We start from the raw sequence: 19,581 nt of genomic DNA on the forward strand, positions 1-19,581 counted from the left end.
TGGGAAGGAGGGAGGAAGGGGTGGGGGCCAGTGTTTTTTATTTCTCTCAGCTATTATGGAAAGAACCGCAGGAGCTTAAATCTAAAGAGCAGCACTGAAATAATGTGCAGGACTTAACAAAAGCCTCTGCTCTGCTCTGCCGTCCGCCCGCTGCGGCCTGCCTCAGCTGAGCCTCAGTGCAGGGGATCTCACAGCTCAGATGCGGGGAAGGGCCCGCCTCCGCCGGGGAGGGAGCCGGCCTGCCCTCCACACACCTGGGCTGGGGATGCAGCTCTGACTTGTCACTTCAGGGAGGGAAGCGGCCTGGCGGCCAGAAGGCAGCCTCCTACCTCTGCAAGGGGCTCTCCCTGAAGAGCCATCTTGACTGCGGCTCCCGTGTATGGTCATTTTTGATGTGAATGGAATCGGTCGAGGGCACAAGTGTTGGAATTACGGGGGCTCCGTTTTGAGCACTGGACCCCTATCAGGAGATTTCCTGATGTATGGATAAATTGCCTAAGCTGATATTAAACATGAAAGCCTAGGTCCTCACAGCACAGAGATTAAGGACACAGAGATTTAAGTCTGCGTTCCCACAAATTTCAGTGTTTTCTAACTGGAATTAGAGGCACAGTCATCTGGCTGTGATTTCTATGAATTATCATCATCATCTCAAAAAGAAGCAATATGGCATAGTAGCGTAATGGGAAGAATCTAACACTTAAAATCAGAAGACCTGGATCTGAGTCTAATTCCACTTATCAGCTTCAATTCCATGATCCTCAATTTTCTCATCTCATCCCCTCACATCTTGTCCTTAAAATGGAAATAGTAATATCAACCTCGCAGAGTTGATGGGCATTAACCCCGCGAACACTGCGAAAGGCCCCCTGTGATGTCTAACCCACGTGTCGGCTCCCAGTCTTTGTGATCCTGTTGTTTGAGAAACAGATCACTGTGCTGAATCATATACAATGAGAACCTCACAGAAAGAGCCACTGCCTTCAGGATGCTTCTAACTAAAAAGTTTTCCCTGGGATCTGTAGGAGACTGAGGAGCTATTGTCTTTCTTTGTTGTTGTTGTTGTTGTTGTTGTTGTTAGAATTAAACATAGTAGGGGGATCCCTGGGTGGCTCAGCGGTTTGGTGCCTGCCTTTGGCCCGGGGTGTGATCCTGGAGACCCGGGATTGAGTCCCACATCAAGCTTCTGGCATGAAGCCTGTTTCTCCCTCTGCCTCTGTGTGTGCGTGTGTGTGTGTCTTTCATGAATAAATAAACAAAATCTTAAAAAAATAAAAATTAAACATAGTTTAATTTTCTTTGTATATGTTTCTTTCTCGATCAGTGCATACTTACCTAATTGTTTCGTCTCTTTTGTACACATACACATTCTGCTGATAATTATTCTTATCCATGTAAAAAAAATCAAGGGGTGTTCTTATAATTATATGGTTTCCAACGTAACTCTCTTTTATATGTCTACTTTTACTTGCTTTCCCTAACCTCTTCCTTTACATTGCTGAGTACTCTATCATCTGCTTTACCTTCCCTGAAGTCTATTCTCCTTTGTCGTTTTCTAAATATGTTTGTATCAGCTCACTGTTTGCTTTGCTCAAGAAATTCACCATTAATTAAACCTTCGATTTTGTTTTATTTTTTTCTAAAAGAACTTTTTTTTACTCCCCCACAACATGTTTTATGTATATGTTATCATATCTGACATCTTCTTATTCATAATTTTCGTACTTCTAATTAGGGCCTCTCCTTTTTCACCTTAAAAAAAGTCTTTTTAACACCTTTTTGTAAAACTGGTTTAGTGATAATGAACTCCTTTAACTTTTGTTTGTCTGGGAAACTCTTTATCTCGCCTTAATTCTGCATGACAACCTTCCTGGCTAGAGTGTTCTCTGTTGAGGGGATTTTTTCTACAGTTCTTGGATATGCCATGCCACTGTCTTCCTGCCTACAGCGTTTCTGCTGAAAACTCAACTGACAGTGTCCTGGGGTTTTTCTTGTAGTAAGTAGCTTTTTGCTTTTCTCTTCCTACTTCTAAAATTCTCCCTTTACTTTTCAACTTTAACATTTTAATTATTCTGTACTGTGGTGTGGACTTCTTTGGGTTCATCTTATTTAGGGCTTCCTGTAATTCCTGAGCCTGGATGTCAGTTTCCTATCCCAGGTTAGGGAAGTATTCAGCTATTATTTCTTCAGATAAGTTCTCTGCTCCTTTCTCTCTTTTCCTTCTGGAATCCCTATGATAGGCATGTTTATTTACTCGATGTTGTCCAAGAGATCCTCTAATCTATCCTCACTTTTTCAATTAGCAATAATCAGATCTCAGATGAAGTGCATTGACTGCAATGCTACCATTGTACAAAGTTCTTATCCTTATTCTTTTATAAAATTAGTTTTTCCATTTGACTGTTTAGCTTAGGTGCTTTCCATTACCCTGTCTTCCAGTTCACTGATATGTTCTTCTGTATCTTCTAGTGTACTATTGATTCCCTCTAGTGTATTTTTCATTTCAGTTATTGTATTCTTCAACTCTGATTCATTCTATATATATATTTTTTTCTGGCTCTGTGTTGAAGATCTCAGAGTCCTTCCACCCTTCTCTCCAATCCTGTGAACATCTTTGTGAAAAACCACCTTCCACTCTTTATCAAACATATTGCTCATCTCCATTTCATGTTGTTCTTTTTCTGAGGTTTTATCTTGTCTTTTCATGTAGAGCATATTCCTCTCTCTCTTCATTTTGCTTGACTTTCTGTGTTTGTTTCTATGAGTTAGGTGGAACAGCTACTCTTATACTTGAAGGAAGGGTTTCAGGTATGGTAATCCCCTGTGTAGATTATTTATGCCTGGTGACTTTGGATGGCTGACTGGAGTTGTGTCTGGCATGGGCTGGGGATTCCAGGGCACTCCAAGATGGTCAGAACTGAAGTGGGCATGGGCTAAGGCAATCTCTGGGATCTCAGGGCCCAGGCAGGATAGATGAAGGTGAAGTGAATATAAGGAAAAGGGTCCTGGGGCTCTCTGCACAGAAGGGTAGGGTGGCCTGAGCTGAGATGGGGCTTAGGCCAGGGAGTCCCAGGGTACTCAGCACAGAGGGCACCATGGCAAGACCACTGTCATGAAGTGCACATGGGCCAGGATGTCCCTGGGTGCTAAGTGCAGGGTGCTCTTGCCAATGGCTGGAGTTGAGGTGGGATGTAAGCTGGGGGGACTTGGGGCACTTTACGTAGAGGGAATCTTCACAGGGTTGCTGGAGCCAAAGTTGTGTGAGCTAAGCAGTTGTGGAGTACTCTGTGCTGGGGGTGCTCTAAAAAGCCATCTGAAGCCCAAATAATGAGGGCCTGGTGTGTTCTGGGGTGCTTTGCACTTGTGTCACCTTGGCCTAACAGCTGGGGCTATAGGGAATGCTGACCAGACATGTCCCAATGTGTACTACCCTGCTGACTCCTTAGTGGGATGACTGAGGCTCATGTGGCCTAGGGAACAGGGACTCATGAGGCAGTGGTCCACCTAAGGCACCTGGAACCTGCTCCCATCCACTCTCTCAAGGTGGAGGGGAATGTAAACTATGACACTCATCAGCCACTTCAACTGAGAGAGTGTCCCAGCAGCTTACCTGCCTTTGGAAGGCTTCTTGGGCTAGTTCTCTTATATACTAGTTGTTTTTTTTTAAACCAAAGCAGTTTTTTTTTTTTTTTTTTTTCTGTTACCCAGCACACCGGGGCCAAGGCAGGGCTCACTGAAGGGGCCATGGTGTTGAGACCTCTGCTCCCTGCTCCCATTGGTGTTATCACAGTTGAGGGGTATGTTAACTGTGGACCCCAAAAGAGATCCACCACCATTTGGTGGAGTCTAAGGCTGAATATTTTATATTCTAGTTGCTTTTTTAAACTACAGCTTTTTGGGACGCCTGGGTGGCACAGCTGTTGAGCATCTGCCTTCAGCTCCCAGCATGATCCCAGAGCCCTGGGATCGAGTCCCACATCAGGCTCCCTGCATAGAGCCTGCTTTTCCCTCAGCCTGTGTCTCTGCCTCTCTTTCTCTGTCTCTCATTAATAAATAAATAAAATATTTTTAAAAATTAAAATAATAAAATACACTTAAACTACAGCTTTTTTCCATGCCCCAGGGCAGAAAATCTGCTCTCGTTCCTCAGTACTATCCTTCCTACTGCAGTTCACGTGTAGGTATTGACGACTGCCTTCCTTACCATGTCTTTGTCTCCCTTACCATTTTCTATGTGGTCTCTCATCTTTTTTTGTGCAGAAGCTGTTCAGTCATCCTTCAGTTCTTCTTCAGGAGGAATTGCCCTGATGTATAGATCTGGTGAGGTAGTAGGTTCAGGGCCTTCCCACCTCACCATCTTGAACTGGAACATGGGCAATGTCTTTGGATGCCTGGCACACTTTCCTTCCACTTGCCCATCAGGGAATTAGTGCTATGTGGTTTCATCATGGCTGTTAGACTCTTGGTGTGGGAGTGGACAAATGACCCTGGCCTGGCCAATCAGTTTCTTCCCTGAGACTTTTCTAGGCACTTTTGGAAAGAGGCATTGCTGTTAGGGGGTATCTTTCCTAACAGGTGGAGAAAGTCTACAAGGAAATGAAGTCAACAAAAAAGAAAGTAGAACCAAGAGGAGAGAGCATCATTAAAAGTAGGATGAGTCATGCTTGAAGGCAGACATACACCCTCAGATTTCCGGTTCCCTTATTTGCTTGTTATTTTGAATTGAGTTTCTATCATTTGCAACTGAAAAGGTCCAGACTGATAGGGACCATGTGGACAATGGCTGAATACAAACTTCCTTTCCTTCCTTCTACTTTCTACATTACTTTCTCTGATACATGGAAAATATCTGGATATTATCTGACACCTTAGGTAGAGATATAAGTGTCCAAGGCCCTATATTTTATAAAACAAATGGTTAGTGTTATTATTTAATTGGGATTAAAATAAGGTCATAGATGGAGTCAAGATGGACCAAATCTCTCCTCCTTCTAAATGTTGGGGTATATAGAGTGAAACACCATTTAATGAACCCCTTGCATGCCATGGACTGTGGTAGCATTTTTTTGTACCTTCTTGCTTAGCCCTTAGAGTATCCTTAGAGGATGAATATCATTACCCCTAATTTGCAAGTAAAGAAGTAAATTAACTCATCCATAGTCATCTGGTAGTATTTGGTCAGGCCTTCTGAACACCTAAGGCCATGCTCTTCCCCCCACATACTTGATACACTCTAAGTAAAATAGATTCAAAGTAGAAAGATCAGAGAAGCCTTGTGTGGTCAATGAAAGCTATGAAAAAGACATCTGTCTTGATCAACTTTAAATAGGAGAAGGTGGGAGTTTATTCAAACTGAAGTGAATGGCTCAGCAAATTGTTGGAAGGAAACATGGAGCTCTGTGAGAATCAAGGTGATCCAACTTGAGTGGATTTGAGCCTATGTGTTCAAGATAACTAAGAGTACCTGTACTTTGGGCCCAAACTGGAAGGACTTAAGTGTCCAGGAGGTTTGAACTGAATTTGAAAGCATAATTGCTGTTGATTCAAAGCAAGAAAGTGAAAAAAAAATTGGTAAAATAACATTTGGTATTTCTGGTGCTTAATAGGACAAAACGCAGAGCAAAGCAAATCACTCCCTCAGAGGAGATCCCTTCCTCGCCTGATCTAGTCTCTGGCCCTGTGGACTTGGACACCTTCCTGTCCTTTGCTTTCCTAGTCTGACTGGGCAGATTGTGGGACAGTGGCTCTGGGATATTCCACAGGTCACACACATGAGTGACTCTGGCACATACACAGGCCCTGGTAACCTCTTCTTTGTAGCCCACTGTCCACCAGGCAGTTGAACAGACGATAGTACAGTGGTGAGAACCAAGCTTGAACTTAGAAGAAGGTGGGAGCATTCTAGGGATACCTGGGACAGCTCTACTTCCCTACATTGGAAGTGATAGTTCAGCCTATTTGACCATCAAGTGTCACTTTATTGTCTTTGACCACTCATCCTCATGTACATATCTGATTTGAAGAAATGATGGGGAGGAGAGGTCTGGTCTGAAGAAAGATTTATGTGTTTCTTAATCGCTTGGCCTCATAGTATCTTAACACTACTTAAAACCATGCTGAACTCTGTCAACTGGGTTTGGGCAGCAGTGTGAAATAAACAGAGTCTGGGAATATTTCTGTTGGTCTCCCACACCCATTTTATGCTGAAAAGTGGTCCAGAGAAGCACAATAATATGCTTAGATTTATACAAGTTAGAAACAGAGCTGGGAGTAGAATGAACTCTCTTGACTTATTGTCCAGTGTTATTTCTTTTATTCCAGAATATATCTGAATGCCTTAGTTCAAAGCTTGATTGAACGGCTCCTGGCAAAAACTCCTCTGCCTAAACAATAGCCCCTGGCTTGCCCTTCTACCTCCAAATTGTCTTCCTTGCCACTGAAAGTTCTTAATCATACCTGGATGGGATACATACATGAACCCACTGTCTATTATTGAAAGTTTAGGGTGAAGGGGTTCCAACTTCCTTATAAAGTGCAGGTTACAAAAAAAAAGGGTGACAGTGAGAACAAAAGAGCACGTGTGGTATGCGGAGTATGGGGGAAGGAGAGGGGAGGGTGGGGATGGAAACCAGAGAGGCTAGGTCTGTCAAGGATGATGGACCCAGCTTTCCTAGTGATTCTGGAAATTGCTCTGCAAGGCAGGAGACAAAAGATCTAGTGGTAAGAGGGCATGGTTAATACTCTTATCAAGCCACCGGCTTGTCCATGGGCTGCCCCCATCAGCTGCATTGATGATTTCTGCAGAGAGGGAGAGATAAAGATTGTTCCAGGAGGGTATCAACAGAGTGTATGTGGGAGTTGACTAGCCTAGGCAGCAATAGCTATTCATCACAGACATTTGACTGATTCTAACCCACAGTAGGATATAGAAGAGACATATAAAGGCTTAAAATCAAATCATGTGTCAGGCTGAAGAATAATGGTACTTTCTGTAAGGAGTATGTATATATTTTTAATTTCTGAGTGAATTAAGTGCCTATAAAAGGTGTTGAATTGGCAGCCTAGAAAGCTAGAGTCTTTGATTTATGCCCAGAAGAAGAAAGACAGAGACAGTTGCCTGAATCATTCCTGAGTATTCGAGTATTCTGAGCTACCTCCCCATATAGTCTGCCCTTTGTCTCTTGAAGAGTTGTGTGTGATCCATTGTCCCTCCCTTGTGTGCAGGTCGCTCCCACCATTCTGTGTAGGCTTTAGGTTAGGATGATATAAGGGCTAACTGGTAGGGAAACAAAATCAATGAGTTTTAAAGTCCGTTGCAAACAAATTATTCTATGACTATCGTTATGGATAGACTCATAACACTAATGCTTTACATATATCTCAAAGCTGAATTTCAATTTTCAGAGTATGTTGGCACATTTTATTTCCAAGTATTTTCAAAAAATATTTGTAATATGTGTTATTGTCATTTTTTGGAGGGGGATGGGAGACTGAGATAGAGAAAATGATAGCATGTTAGGTCTGAAAGTAAGCTTAGGGAAGTGAGGAGGACAGAAATATAACTTGGATATCCAGAAGAGAGAGGATGAGGAGAGAAGCTTGCAGTCCAAAATGGAGTTGGGGGGATCCCTGGGTGGCTCAGCAGTTGAGCGTCTGCCTTTGACTTAGGGTTTGATCCTGGAGACCCGGGATCGAGTCCCACATCTGGCTCCCTGCATGGAGCCTGCTTCTCCCTCTGCCTCTGCCTTTGCCTCTCTGTCTGCGTCTCTCATGAATAAATAAATAAAATCCTAAAAAAAAAATGGAGTTAGAAGGAACTCAGATTCCCTAACCCCCTGCCTTTGTTCCACTGGTTCAGGCATGAGTTATCATTAATATAAAGCAAAAAAAGGAAATACACACAACACAGAGATAATGTGATGATGATAATAAAAACATTAACAGAAATACCACCTTTTGAGGGAAGAAAGTAACAAGATAGATTAGAGGCCTAGAGGCAGAATAGATGTGTGGTCTTTGTGAGGCAGAGCTGGATTCTGCCCCTGTCCCACCTTTGCTTTTTCTTTCTCTCTCTTTTTTTTCTTTTTTTACCAGAGATTTGAGTTGCCTGAGCTGCAGGTGCCCCATTCATGGGCTATCGAATAACAACAGCCTCATAGGTTTGAATGCAGCATATATGTAAAGCCACTGGCACTCAGTAGCCACGGAGTGTATGTTGATTCTCTTACTAGAAGAGCATTATTTTTCAATTCAGATGGACAAATTTAATTATTTGTGGAGAAACTTTCTATGTAAACAAAAGATAGATTTTACATTAAAATTGTCATTTTTATTTGTTCTAATTGCAATTTCTTTTTCCTTTGTTTTTTTTTTTTTTCTTTCCCTTTTTTTCTCTTTAAATGAAGAAGAGACTCTTAACCTGATAGAAGAAGTAGGCTTCCATATACCTTCTTTGCATTTAGCCCAGAAAAGCTTTCTGGGGGTGGCATACACTGACAAAATATCAAAATATATTGAAATTGGTTACTAAAATATGGGGTAAGAAATGACTCCAGGCAGAATGGTATTCCTGCATCCATCTCATTCAAAAGGAGGCCTGTGACCAGAAAATGTGAGGATTCTGGGACCCTCAGTGCACAACTTCCTGTCACTGTTAATAGAAACGTGTACATGTAGACATGGTTCATGCCTTCTACAGCAATTCAGAAATTTTATCATGCAATCGCAAAGGCTTGTATGGGGAAAAATGGCTTTAACGAGTATGTTTGTATTTGATGTTATTAGAAATGAAATGTGTGTAGAAATGTCACTGCACAAATAAGGCACCCACACAGGGCAAGAGGTGAGGTTCTTAATAAAAGCAGGAAGAAGAGTCATACGTGCACGCACCCACACACATGCACACACACAGGCTCTGCTCCTTTCTTTTCTACGTTTACAACTGTAATTCAATCTAAACCACACATGAAAGTAAAAAGGCTGAAAATACAACCAGAATTTTAGTATGTTTTTATTGGTTGTTGTGGCATGCTCTGCTCAACTTTATTTTTCTTCCCCATCTTGCAGATGGAAAAAGTGAGCAGCAAAAGGACGCAGGGTAAGCAGACCAGAAGGGACCCTTATGAGGTCTGACCCCCAGCCCTCACACTGCAGTCACTGACTGCAAACGATGTCCTCACACTAGATGAACATTGATCATATTGCAAAGGTGTTGAAGGGGTTTATTTCCTTTAAATGAAACAGAAAACTTTATTATGTTTCTCTACCAAGGAAGAGAGACTTAAAGACATGTATTCACAAATCAAACTATCAACAAGTGTTGATTGGGCCCCAGCTTTGTCCAGGCATGGTGATGGGCTCTGTGTCTTACCCAGATACGGTACCCGGGCATCCTTGCCATTCGCAGGCACACTCTCATTCCTGTGACAGATGGGACAATACTGACTTAGCACCCGCTGTGAGCTACACAGTTTGCAAGTACTACAAAACAACTATTCATAAATTTGGGATTTTTCCTGAAGTTCCTCACAGTTTAAGTGAGAGACTGACCAGCAGATATAAATATCATGAATATTGAATTAATCAACATAAATGACACTAACTGACACAAAAGAAGAACGCTAGACTGTGGCTTAAGGCAGGAAAGTTGTTTGCAGGGTTTTTTGGGTTGTTTTTGTTGTTGCTGCTTTGTTTTTGTTTTTGTTTTTTTCTTTTTTGTTTTAGCTCCTGCTAAGTTTCATATGGGGCAGGGACACCATTTAGGAAGTCAAAAGTAGAGTTTAGACAAAAATGAAAAGAGCCATAACTAAGGAATGCCATGAGATAGCAAGCAGAAGTTGAATTCTAGAAATACCTCATCTAAGGTGTTTTGCTATATGATAACTTCGCTAGATCCTGGAAATCTCAGGACAGTCTCATCAAACGTGGTGGTTACTAGGAAAAGCAATTAAGAAGAAAAAGAAGTTCCAAAGTGAAACAGCTGCAAGTAATAGTAGAAAGAAACCAGTAATACTTATAGCTAAACTTAAATAATTGTTGATGTTATGGTTTTCTGGGAAAAAAGAAAAAAAGCCACTTAACATCTAAAACTCAAATATCAGATGCTCTTAACATGGGAGAGACCAAGGGTTTTGATGGGTAGAGAGCAGTAGATAGGAAATCAGAAAATAATTTTTAAAAGCTAAGATTCTGGGTTCTTAAGGAAAAGTTCTTAAGGAAAAGAAAAATACCTAAAAAATTCTATGTGTTTTTAGAAAAGTACAATACATTTAATTCTATGACTTAAACATGCTTGGATAATCTGCAAAAAACTTGATAAGATTTTTAAAAAATCTGAGACAGAGCTAACTAAGCAATTATAAAGAATAATATAGAAAACAGAAAGGTTGGGCAACCCCGGTGGCGCAGCGGTTTGGCGCCGCCTGCAGCCCGGGGTGTGATCCTGGAGACCTGGGATCAAGTTCCAAGTCGGGCTCCCTGCATGGAGCCTGCTTCTCCCACTGCCTGTGTCTCTGCCTCTCTCTCTCTGTGTCTATGAATAAATAAATAAAATCTAAAAAAACAAAAAACAAAAAAAAAACAAAAAAAGAGAGAAAACAGAAAGGTAGATAACTAGAAAAAATATAAAGATTTCACTATTAATAATTATGTGTCTTAATTTTCTTTGTTAAAACACAGAGATATGAATACTGAGAAAATTTGGTTTTAGGCTATTTAATAATGATACATATAAAATAAAACAATATAGAAGTTTTATTAATAGCCCAGGAAAATAATAGCAAAAACAGGTACAATGAATATTAATATCAAAAGAAACAAAAATGTAGGTGGAAAGATTAATCATGAGAAAAGGTGGTACTTACAGGATAAATAGTACAATCCACCAAGAAGAAACAATAGTAACTTCAGTGAAGTGAATAAAGTAATTACATAATAAAACCTTTCATATAGGGGCACCTGGGCGGCTCAGCGGTTGAGCATCCGCCTTCTGCTCAGGTCGTGACCCTGGGGTCCTGGGATGGAGTTCTGCATCGGGCTCCCTGCAGGGAACTTGCTTCTCCCTCTGCCTGCATCTCTGCCTCTCTGTGTGTCTCTCATGAATGAATAAATAAAATCTTTTTTTAAAAAACTTTCATATATGCAAGGATAAATGGACCACTCCACAATTGTTGTAAAAATATTAATACAACTCTCAAAAAAAACATAGGTACACAAATAGTTAGGGAAAAAGTACTCAGAAGATTTTAATGAATGAACCATCTGAAAATAAGTAAATGAATAATATAGGTAGACATAGATACATAAATAGGCAAATGATAGATATATAAAGAGACAGAACTTTGAATTACAAAATAGACAGTGTTCATCCTTTCAAACACAATGGAATTTTCACAAATCTACTATCTTCAGGTCAGCATATCTTAATACATTTTAATGTTCTGAATGCTGTGGGCCATGTTCTTAGATAAAATACAATAAACTTAGAAATTAATAGAAAGAGAAGAGAAACCACTTGAAAGGAGAAAAATCTTACTTTAAACAGGAATTTGAGCAACAATTACAAAATATTTATGAAAGAATTCGAACATTGCATATTAAATTGCATGGAATGTGGCCAAAAAAAGTATAGTCTTAAATAACATTAGATAAGCAGAAGTAGTAGAAGTAAATCCAGGAGGCATACGTGTCTATTAAGGAATATTTATACAAATAGCAGACAAAAAAACACTGAAAATTCAGTGTTAAAAAGAAAAAAAAAAAACGAGTCGTTATTGATGCTGTTTTTTTTTTTCTTTATTTAAAAAGGAGTCCAGAGATGGGCATTTGCTGGCATTGGTTCAGCAGTTAGGCAGTATCAGGGTTGATGTTTCTGTGAGTCTATTATTACCCTTTGCCTTATCTCTCATGATGTTTAGTGCTTCTCCAGACATTGCATTCACATCCCAAGCAAGAAGAAGGAGAGGAGTAAAGAGTGCATTAGCTTTGTCCACCCTCTTGTATCAGGAAAGCAAATGTTTTCCCAAAATCCCACTAGTTTTCATTGGCCAAAACTATAGCAATTGGCCAATGCTGGGTGCAAGGGGAAATTTGAAAATGAATAGAGGAGTTGATGGAGGAAATGAGCAACAACAAGAGGAAAAAGATATATGAGAAACGATTAAAACAGAAAACCTGATCAATAAAAACAAAATCTTGTTATGTGAAAAGATAATATAATAGCTAAAGCTCAGGTCAGTGCAAGCACACCTGTTACACAGGCAGAATTAGAAATAAGAAGACACAAATTAAATTTTAAACATTGGGAGAATATTAGGTGCATCTTTAAGCCAAAACTTTGAATATCTAAATGAAACAGAAGATTTCTTAAGCATATGGAATTGTAACATTGACTCAGTAGGCAGAAATCTGAGGAAGAATAATCATCAAATAAATTTCAGAATGGATCCACCGGTATTTTACAAGAATACAATGGAGCCTCATCATATACAAAATTGCAGACAGTCAAAAATAGCTTTTAAAATCCCTTAGGAGTCTAGCATAACCATTTTTCCAGAATTAGAAGAGTTCACTGGTTTTTTTAGAGGTGGATCAAAAATGAAGTTGCTTGTTTAAATTTAGAGGCACGTTGCATGAAAACATATTATCTTTAGACATGCGGATCACATTCATCTTCATGAAATATACACAGAAATGGAAGCCAATTGAAGGAAAAACATACTTACAACTCCCACCTCATCCTTACTCTGTGGCTGAAACACTCTGGAATAGAGTTTAGAACAAGATTTGTGTGCCTCCTGGAATTTAGTTAATACTAAAGATGGTATTTTAAATCAGTGGGGAAGAAATTGGCTATTAAATAAATGATGTTAGGAAAATGATAATCGTCTATCCAAGAGGAAGAAGGAGCGAAAGAAAGAGAGAGAGAGAGAGAGAGAGAGACTCTTCCTTTCTTGATCTTATACAAAAGAATTAATTTATGATGGGATAAAGTATTTAAGGTAAAAAACAAAATTCTTTAAGTCTTTGAAGAAAATATCAAAGAATATATTTTTAATTTGTATATCGGAAGGCTTTCCTAAGATACCCAACCTAGAATTTATAAAAGGAAAGATTGACAGACAGGCTTTTCTGTACAAAAATTATAAATGTCTGCATGACAAAAGACTCCATAAACAAAGTTAAAAGACACGTAAAAGAAATACTGGTGCAGCAGAATAATATTTTGATATTAGAACTGATTTCTCTCTGACTTCGTGTTATACCTGCCACCTAACCCCACCAGCTGCCCCCTCCTTCTTTTGGCAGCAGCAAGGGTGTTCTATGTTCATTGCCTCAGAGAACAGATGACACAGCATAATGCAGAGAACAAAGGAGTCAGCTCTCAGTTTTTGAATTACAAAAGCCTAGGGCAGGGCATAGAAAAACTATCTGGAAAAATGTGTTTGTGACCATCCCATTCTCAAGATCTAATTGTCTAGATTATCAATCAAGATTCTATTAGCTTTGGGAAGAAGAGGAGTCCAGAGAGAAGTAAAGAGAAGGACCAAACTGGTGGATGCTTGGGAAAGACATCCTGCCTCCAGCCTTTGCCAAGGGCTGAGAATGGTGTGGCGGAGGGTGGGGGGCTGGGGGAGAATGAGGGGGTTGAGGGGTGAGGGGTGTACTTACAGTGTGTATGTAAGGCGGGGGGTGGGGTGGGGGGCAGGCTTTAGAGACAGAAAATGCAGAAACAGAAGCTTATATCTCTTTTTCTCAAGTGGAACTCAGGGCCAAGCAAGACCCTAGTGTTTCCACTTCTTAACCCAGCCCTTTGTTGTGGGCATTAGAGTGAAAACACCTGCATGATGTGTCTGGGGAGACAGGCTTGACCTGTTCTTACAGATTTCTCTCATGTTCAACAAAACAGCCAAATTATCGCAGTGCACCGAATAATGGCACTGAAGTTGCACGCAAAGTCACCTTGAATGGAAGTAAAGGATCATTCAGCTTTACCTTAAAGATCAAGAACCAGAGGGTATAAGCTATTTCTCAGGGGAGGCAGTGTGAACAAAAGGTGGCTGGAGCCCGGATGCATCTGGCCGCCAACACCTTTGTACTCTCCTGCCCCAGGGACTTGGCCCCAATGGAAGGGAAGGAGTGATGATGGTTGGGTCTCAGATTCAGCTTCTGCCATCTAGTGGAAAGGGCTGAAATCAAATTAAGTGAGAGAAAAATGAGATCTTTCACTTGTAGCTTTTTGGGGGTCTGGAATCCATTGTATTTGCAACATTTATTAGGCACCAGCATACCTAAGATGCTCCTACAAATCATTACAATGAAGACAGGCATCCTGCCACAGGTTGGATTCTCTGAGAAGCTGATTCGGACCTGGAGCATAGAGTGGGGACGCTTAAGAGGCTGCTGGCCTGCCCCTCCCCCCATGGGTTGGCAGCGCATCTCCTTACCCATCAACAAACACCCCAATATAAAAACAGGCCGACAGAGGAGACACAGAAAGGAAATACAAAAGCCAATAAATAAATATATGAGAAGATCTTCAAGTGTACTAGTATGCATAGGTATTCGATTTTAAGCAATAATGTGATTCTCCACTCTACCCTCTGCCATAGATTGGCAACATTTTTAAATTGTTGACAGTATTGAGGGTTGTTGAGGATGTAAGAAAAGAACATTTCACACGCTGTTGGGCAGTGTCAATCAACATTTTAGATGTGCATTTTCTTTTAGTCAACAATGGTATGTTTTTTGCTCCACACTGGAGAAATATGGAGAGGTACAAAGAACCATCTACACAAGTGTGTTGTCTGCAATCTTGATTGCAATCTTGATTGCGGAAAGGGAAATGAGCACCACCCAGAGATCCATCAGAAGGGATGTTTTAAAGTACACATTTGTTCTTCTGTTCTACAGGATGCTCTACCATTGTGTAAAAGAATGGGGTGAGGCTGTATGTACTGAAATATCTCTAAACGAAATTATTACATGAAAAATGAAAAACTCAAAGCACAATGAGTATAATATCCCATTTATTGATAAAAGGTTAAGTATACATGTGCATGTATCTTGGGAGGTGAATGGAGGTGAATCAGTGGACAGACAGTGCTCACCTTGGGGTCGGAGTCGAGGAAGGGTGAGGAAAGGCTTTCCTCTTTCGCTTTGTATATTTCCATCTTCATTTATCCTCCTGAAAACATGATCATGAAGTGTTTCTATGGTAAAAATAATAGAAGAACTGAGAAGCTCACATGCAGTATTAGAAAAATTTTTGCTTTTATTTGGGTTATTTAAAAAAACATAAACACTGCATTTTTTATCATTTAACACCCTCAGCACTCTCTCCAAGCTCCTGACTCACCAGGATGCCCTTCCCAAGAGCTGAGCATAGTGCATGGAGGATGAAATCCACTTCCTTTATTCGCCCTCAGGGAGCCATCTCCTGACTGCTGGGGAGGGCAGGGCAGGTGAAAGGTGGGGACACTCCGTGGGGGCAGGGGAAGCCAGGAGCCAAGAAGGTGTATGAGCATCTCCAGAAAGACTGTGGGCTTGTTGGATCAGAGAGAAAAGACAAACAAGCAAGCGAGAGCACGTGACCAGAGCAATCTGGAATCCTGCATTATCACTCCCACTTAGGGTTCTGTCCTCTTAGAAATATATGCAAATTGGGATCCCTGGGTGGTGCAGAGGTTTGGCGCCTGCCTTTGGCCCAGGGCGCGATCCTGGAGACCCGGGATCGAATCCCACATCGGGCTCCCGGTGCATGGAGCCTGCTTCTCCCTCTGCCTGTGTCTCTGCCTCTCTCTCTCTCTCTGTGACTATCATAAATAAATAAAAATTAAAAAAAAAAAAAAAGAAATATATGCAAATAAATCTGCACCCCACTCTCCCAACTCAACTAAGCTACCGAAGGACATAGGTTCTGTTTTAATCTTCTCCATCCCCAGCACAGACGCTTAGCGCAGGATGGCACACATCAGAAACTAACTGTGTGCAAATGGGTTGGTCTATCCCAGGGTTGCTTCTGTTGGCTAAACACTCCCAGGGTGTAAGCAGCACATAATAAGGTAGTAGAAAGACAAGAAATTCCCTCCAGTGGAAACACCTGTTCTAAGGCCACATAGCAAAGATCAAGAAATTGCCGTTTTTAATGATCTTGTGTTTCTGCTGCACTCAATTCATTTTGAGAAACAGTTCTATGAAAAGGAGGTTTCTACAGGGTGGACGGTGTCTGTCTGATCAATAGTCAGGGAAAACTTCCTAAAGGAGCTTAGTTGGAGAGATGGCAGGTGTTTGAAGAATCGACACACGTTCCAGGTGTAAAAGATGCCTTACAGGCGCTCTTTGAGGCATGCACTGGGAATGACATGAGTGGGAGAAAGAGAGATGGACAAAGACACACTTTGCTGAGCTTTCGCAAAAACAGAAACGCTGGTAGAGGAACAGAGAATAGGACAAAGAATGAAATCCAGGCCACAGTATTGGCTCTGATAGAAGATGGGGGAGTGGGATGCCTGGATGGTGCAGCGGTTGAGCTCTGCTTTCATGATCAGGGTGTGATCCTGGAGCTCAGGGATCCAGTCCCGCATCGGGCTCCCTGCATGGAGCCTGCTTCTCCCTCTGCCTGTGTCTCTGCCTCTCTCTCTCTCTCTCTCTCTGTCTCTCACGAATAAATAAATAAAATCTTAAAAAAATAAAAAGAACATGGGGTAGAGAGATGAGAAAATGTTGGAGGGAAGCACATGGTGGCTACTAGTTGGACACTAGGGAGGTATGTTAGCCGTGGCATGTCGACTCAGAATAATAAGAGGGCTCTGATTGAGCATCAGAGGTGGCACACCCAAAAGATGATTGGGCCCTGGGTGCAGTGCTGGGACTAGCTCTGTGCGTGAAGCATTGTGGTTGAATCTTATCCAAATCCATTCTTTGGCTCGTTGGATATACCTTGGTTTTGTTCAGAGTTGCTGAATAAGACGCTTCGCTGCCTGAGAAACTCCCTGGTTGTATTCTTGGCTGTTCTGAAACAGCAGCTCTTCTATGCTATTCAGTAAATTGTTCTTTCTCTCATCAGTGAAACCTAGTAGCCTGGGGAAAAAAGAAAAAAAAAAAAAAAGAATAACTTTAACATGGCCACCAGGAAAGTGCTTGGGTCTCTTCAATCTGCTTTTAGATATAAAGACAGGCAGCACTTACCCCACGTGCTCCTTCTGGAAGCACCTGCCCTGAAGGTGACACTCCTTGGGAATGAGAATATTTGGTGCTTCTCTGCTCCAGTTGCTATCACAGGATCTGGAATGTAGTCAATGTTTATTTTTGTTTTGTTTTGTTTTGGGGGGTTTTGTTTTGTTTTGAATGGATCTACACTATCTCTGCTTCTTTAGTTATTCTATTTCCCCAAACTTAGGATGTTCTCCTTCACAAAGCTTACCATGGAGAACCAGTTGGCCCGCATGGGACATTTCACACTGATTTCCCTCAGGGATTCCCTACAACCATAGCTGCCAGTAGCAAACATTTTGGAATGTGAGTTTTGCATTGTATTATATCAGCTTATTATTTCATGTGAAGTCTCGTGTTCCAGGAGAGCTCTGTAACCTATATGGAGTCCGTTAGCCTTTCTGGGCCTGTTCCCTCACCCGGAAAATGAAAAGAAAAATACACATCTCACACAATTTCTGCTGAAATTAAAAGAGGGAACTGCAGAAAGAGCCAGCAGAGTGCCTGCCCGGGGGGGAGGAGCCTGGAAGTGTTAACTGGCTTTTCCTTCCCTGAACTAGGTAGGTCTCCCATTTAGGAAATACTATCTTAAACATATTTGTGTCTGCAACACTTCACAAAGTGCTCAGCACACATTAAAAAAAATCATGGAATTATGAGATTTCAGGTGTAAGAGGGACTTAAAGGTCATAGACTCCAATGGCTTTCAAAAATTTTAGTGCAATGCACATTTTATACCAGGACACATTGTGTCTATGAGTGTGTGCGTAGGTGAGTGTGATGCATGTACTGAAAATTTTTATTCTAGTCTAGTCCATTCATTTAAAAAAAAACAAAATGCTGCCCACGACCCAGTACATTGATTTTGTGACCCACCATGTGACATGACTTGCAGTTAGAAAATAGTAATCTATCCAGTTCCTAGATAACCAGCCAAGAGATGGACATTCTCTCTCCACACCGTCCATGCCATAGTGACCGTCCAGCATCCATCCACTTACGTAAGAAATACCCCACACTGAACAGGGTGCCAATTTTGAGGCACTAAATATAAAGTCATGCTGAGGCCACAGAAGATGCTGTCACAGTGCCCACCCTGCGCTGCTGTGTGCATGCACCAACCAGCACTCAGACACACCCCCTCTGCTCTCATCGAGAAGGAGCTGGCTCTGGCCTTTCAATTATGCATGCTTCTTTTGCAAAAGTTCTGACTAAATGAAGTGGCTGCAGCAAGGATACCCATGAATTCTTCATAAGTGCCGGGGAGGGAACGCCTCCATTCTTCACTCCGTGGTGCTTTCCAGATGCATCCCTTATCATTCCTCGTGTGCTCATGCTCAAACTCTGTTGGCATGTGTGTGGGTGATCGAGACAATGCTTCTCGCTGGCCAAGAGGTGGGAGCTGCCCTGTGCGGGTGTGCAGACTAGAAAAGGTGGCCTTTAGTTTCTCTACAGAAGAAGGACCCCTCAGATGTCTTGGATAGAGATGCACATTTGCCCACAGAGCAAGAAAGGAGACATATTTCCAGCAAAGACATGATGTAACCTGGATTGGTCTCCCAAACACACCTGAAATCCTGCCTAAGATGTGCCGATTCAAGTGCTCTCCTGCCATTGTCATTTATTTTAATTGTTCTCTTAAGAGTCCTTCCTGCCCCTCATCCCACTGAGGGTAGAGAAGAACCCAAAAAGAATGCAGACGTCTGTGTAGGATCAGGTCAGTCCTTTTCTCCTAGCAAAAATATTGCCCTCTGGCCGACTGAAGTGCAGGAACCAGCCCTTCCTCTTTTCTCTCTCACTCAGTGAGGAGCCTGGGTCGTGGAAGCTGGGGGAAGAGACTTACCTAAGGAGAACAGAAGACATCTCCCCAAAGGATGAATGAGTCCAGTTGGGCTTCCATAGCAAAGGTCCATGAACCGGACGCTTCAACAGCACACGTTTATTTTCTCACTACTCTGGAGACTGAAAGCACAGTCAGGGTGCCAGCGTGAGAGCTCACTTCCCAGCTTACAGGCAGCCTCGTTCTTTCTGAGTTCCAACGCGTGTGTACAGGTTACAGGTTCAGGGTAGGGAGGAAGATCTGACATCTCTTCTTCTAATAAAGACGCTGGCCCTATTGGATTAGGGCCCCACCCTCATGAACTCACTTAATCTTAATGACTTCCTTAATGTCCCTATCTCCAAATCCAGCCACCTTGGAGATTAGAGCTCAAGCTATGAATTTTGGGGGGAGAGGCACAATTTAGTCCAGAACAGGAGGACTTATTATTATTTGTGCCAGGGCCAAGAAATGCATCCCAGGTGGTTCCCTTATAAGTATCTGTTGATGTTGCTAATAATGTATCCGGAACAGAAGATACCCATGAGATT

This window comes from Vulpes vulpes, chromosome 12, assembly GCF_048418805.1.
Source record: "Vulpes vulpes isolate BD-2025 chromosome 12, VulVul3, whole genome shotgun sequence".
Lineage (NCBI taxonomy): Eukaryota > Metazoa > Chordata > Mammalia > Carnivora > Canidae > Vulpes > Vulpes vulpes.